Genomic DNA, 4,432 nt, shown 5'->3' with positions numbered 1-4,432 from the left:
ACGTCGACTACATGACACTTCACTATTATTTGGGCCTAGAGGAAGGCATTGGGAACTAATAAGTAGATGATGGGTTGCTAGAGTGACGGAAGCTTAAACCCTAGTTTCATGCTATGGTGACGTTTCATGCTATGGTTACGTTTCATGCTAGAGTGACGTAAGGGCTGATTTGGATCCACTAGTTTCATGCTATGGTTACGTTTACCTTAATACTTCTTTTGTAGTTGCGAATGCTTGCAATAGGGGTTAATCATACGTGGGATTCTTGTCCAATAAAGGGCAGTACCAAAGCACCGGTCCACCCACATATCAAATTATCAAAGTACCGAATGCGAATCATATGAGCATGATGAAAACTAGCTTGACGATAATTCCCATGTGTCCTCGAGAGCGCTTTTCTCATTATAAGAAATTGTCCAGGCTTGTCCTTTGCTACAAAAAGGATTGGGCCACCTTGCTGCACTTTATTTACTTTCATTGCTTGTTAGCCGTTACAAATTATCTTGTCGCAAAACTATCCGTTACCTACAATTTCAGTGCTTGCAGAGAATACCTTACTGAAAACCGCTTGTCATTTTCTTCTGCTCCGCGTTGGGTTAGACACTCTTACTTATCGAAAGGACTAGATAGATCCCCTATACTTGTGGGTCATCAGAGAGCAAGGGTCGAAGAGACAGAGGAGGATCCTGACCCGAAAATTAAGAATCTGGACGAACTAATCGCAGCAGCAAACCAAGGAAATGATGTAACCAATGATACTGAATTGCATGAACAGATGCCAATTCAGGCCAAATCAGCAGATGGTAGACGATGGATTTATGGCCCTGATTCAGGGCTGAACACAGAGGTTCCCTCATATGACCTCGGAATAGACAACGATGAACCAGTCCTGTCGTCGGGCAGGGAATTGACAATTGTGGCTACAAAACAACACCCGGTTCACATTCAGCATGACACTGCCCAGGCTGGTCCAAGCAGATTCAAATTACTGGTCCAAGCAGATTCAAATTAGATTTCACAGGTTTTTAGGAGCAAAGACCTGATGGATGATTTCAGCGAAGCGGTGACACTAGAAGGTAAAAAAACTGTCCCATGAGATGTATGACACCTCACCATTCAACTTTCGGGTCAACACCTGCATCAATAGATGAAAAAAATGAACCCCAAGGTGATAGAACATGTGATTAATAATACTAAGACCATAGCTAATGCTCTGACTTTGGTTCTGATAATGTTTGGAAAATGTGCATTGCAGGGACAGGGCTCGACATAATTTGCACCCCCGTGCACAAGGTGATAGAGCCGAATAAGGCGGTGGGAACAACACCTGTTAGCCTGAACAAAGAGATCGCGGCACATGAGCTAGACATGCGTGAGGAGTCGGAGGAGGCAGCAATCAACCTGAACGTTACTCAGACACAAGATGGGCTCACTACACAGCCACAGCGAAAAAGAACAGTTAAGCCAGGCAAGGCTGCACGGTCCCCTTTCGTTCTAGGATATGATCCTCCTGTAAGAGCACCAGCTAACATTGAAAATGTCTTCAAGATGTTTATGAAAGAGCCTGCGACTGCAAGGAAAGAGTATGTGGTATTTATGCCACATCCACCAAGATGTCGATAATTTTTAATCTCCCTCTGGGATGCTTGTCATGCATGATTCTTACTTTATTATGCGTGCTTACATTTGCAGCAATTGGGTTATTAGCACCCAGCCAAAATATATCAAGCTCACAGCCGAGCAAATCAGGGCGAACCTTTCGCAAGGGGGTGTGATAGAGAATGATTTGATGACAGTAGCAGTTAGAAGATACCAGCAAATTGACTATATTTTTGCATTGGATAAAGATGAAGGGTGCTGGCGACATTGGCTTGAGCCAGACTTTGTGGTGAGCACAACAATTCATGCTTAGATACACCGTGTTTTTTCATGCTCAAGCAGCACATCGTTTTTGTTAGATATTTGTTTAACAGAACCATGTGATCGTGAGGTATGTCCAGGACATGTTCATCGGGGAACATATCAAGTATGACGTGCACAGATGCACAGAGGTATTTCATGAGAAAAATAAATTGTGATAGCATGACTGGTTCTTATATATAGGATGGATAATTTATACTGAATGCACATACATGTTTTATTTGTTCTACAGTTCTTACTACCTGTCAAGTTCAACTTCGCATGGTCGACCTACATTTGGGATTTTGTAAAGAGGAGGATAATCGTTCTTGACCCAACAATGAACAACGGAGACGAGTCTGACAAAGTCATCCAGAGTAGGCACAGAAAGGTTGCGGAAAGTCTTCATGAAGCATTGCAAGGGTGCATTAAAGCATTTTTTCAAGGCTGGGCTCCTGACATGATGAGATGGAATACAGTGTTCCCAAAGGGGATAAATGTTGGTCTATGCAGCTGGTAATTTTGTTGGCACAAAACTTATTACAGTGACTTGCATGCATGTGTTTACATTTTATCCAACTTTGTGCAGGCCAAACAGTGGGGTATATGCACTGCACTACGGCCGAAACTGGATGGGAAGCAAATTCAAGAGGGACCTGAACCCGGTTCGTAGGCAACTGATACAAACTGCTATACTATATATTGCTTAAAACATGTGACTATGAACTGATATTTCATTTTTTTCGAAACTATCCAATAAAACGATGGAGGGCTCCATTCCAGGATGAACATACTGGTAGATCTATTTGTGTTGGAGGGGAACATTGGACTCTTGACTGAGAGATACAGGAAATGCCTTGTCAGGAACAAGGAGGCTGCATGATGATTATTGCTCTATAAGACTATCTGAGATTATTTGGTCGAGAATCGAAGCTGTAGTTTGAACTTTTATATGTACGAGACAAATTAATCTGCAAGCTTTATGCTTTTGGGGAGTCGAACATACTTTATATTAGCGGAGTGTACGAATTTCTTAAGTCAAGCATGAACCATTTAGTAAGAGAACCTATTGCTTATATATGTTTGAAGACAATGGCCACATTTACCTTGTTGTCGGATGTTTCAGAACCCAGCATGATAGACCGTCATCTGAACCCATATATAAGACTAACTTTGGCTTGCAGACCCAAGAATGTCTCCACATGAACTCTGTATACAGTCCTTGCTCTTTGCAAGTGTGTTCGTCTGAATGATTGAGGCAAAAATGATGAATTTTTTGCTGCAACAAATTAATAATGCTTAGTGGTAGCACACTGATATCCAAACTATGACCACATATCCGAAGTATAACATCTTAGCTCGCGCATGCGAGAACAAGATTGAGAAATAGGAAGTGGTTTGCATGAAAACAATTAAAGGAATTGCTCCAAAAACAGAGCAGTCGGAGGTGTATAAATTATCTCCCTGAACTTCAGCTAAAACAGGGCGACAGAAGACGATACGGGAACCACGGCTTGTCAGGCGCTCGCCGTCATCGCCACGTAGATGGCCGCGCGCTCCGCCCCCAATTGTTTTAGCATAACTCAGCGGGGATTTTGGGACTACAAGATGGAATCTGAATCAATATCGACATGTGGATTTCATATCGAATAAGGATCCGACAACTTGTGTTGTTTTTCTTACCTATATGATTTGCCGGGTCGACTTTCCCCGGATTCAATCTTCCCCGCCACTGTCGGCATAGCCTCTGAATCTACGGCGTAGCATCGGCGGCATGGCGGATGAGGATCCGAGGTTGGAGGAGATGGATACAAGGGAGGAAGCGGTGGAGGTGTGAGGATAAAGACTGGGCGGTATGCCCCTATGCACTTCACTGTACTTCTCTACAGAACTTTTATGGCCAACCTGCCAGAAAAAAATTGTCTGGGGCTACAATTTAATTAACAACCAGGCAATACTCATGCGAGATAGTAATTAGTCGGCAGCCTCTAAGCACATCCATATAATGCTTTCCTATTATGCTGGCATGGATATTACAGGGAGCCACGCATGGGACGAATCTAAAGGTGGGCTAGAAGTACTAGCTGGCAGGGGAATCTATAGCCAGCTGGCCCACATAGGGTGCAATACGGATCCTTATACGTACATCAGATATATCACATGCGCAGGAATACGCTGCATGTCTGGCCCACAACTAGTTAGGATAAATCCACACCCGTGTGCAGTTCTCTTTGTTGGCCTTGTGCCACTGACATGTGGGGCCGACTGTTTGAATTAGTTGCTAACAAAATAAATTAACTAACTAAAACTAATTAGTCCCTGACAAGTGGGATCCGTGCAAATTATCGTAATTAAATCAACTAATAAAACTTGTTAACAGCCCTGTCAATGACACCTGGGCCCCACTACGCAGGTTTGACCAGTCAACAGTTGACTCTTGACTATGCTGAGTCACCCACTGTCAGCCCCTCTGTACCCTTTGCTGGGTACACTTCTGGTGCATCTAGCAATTTATATTTAATTATTTTCGAAA

At 43.2% G+C, this 4,432-nt stretch overlaps 1 long non-coding RNA gene across 2 annotated transcripts; it reads right to left on the bottom strand.

The window, feature by feature from the left end:
- Nucleotides 1–741: 741 nt before the first annotated feature.
- LOC119363744 lies at nt 742–3,944 on the bottom strand. Of its 2 annotated transcripts, XR_005174345.1 has the most exons (4): nt 3,583–3,944; nt 3,006–3,500; nt 1,040–1,135; nt 742–920 (listed from the first exon to the last, which is right to left on the bottom strand). It is a non-coding gene; the product is annotated as an uncharacterized LOC119363744 (long non-coding RNA). The 2 variants fall into 2 exon arrangements; XR_005174344.1 differs by having other exon boundaries at nt 742–1,135; nt 3,583–3,943.
- Between the last annotated feature and the right edge of the window lie 488 nt (nt 3,945–4,432).

Source organism: Triticum dicoccoides, chromosome 2B (assembly GCF_002162155.2).
Source record: "Triticum dicoccoides isolate Atlit2015 ecotype Zavitan chromosome 2B, WEW_v2.0, whole genome shotgun sequence".
NCBI classification, from domain to species: domain Eukaryota; kingdom Viridiplantae; phylum Streptophyta; class Magnoliopsida; order Poales; family Poaceae; genus Triticum; species Triticum dicoccoides.
Note: the sequence above shows the minus strand (reverse complement) of the source record. Positions and strands in the feature narration are given on the sequence as shown.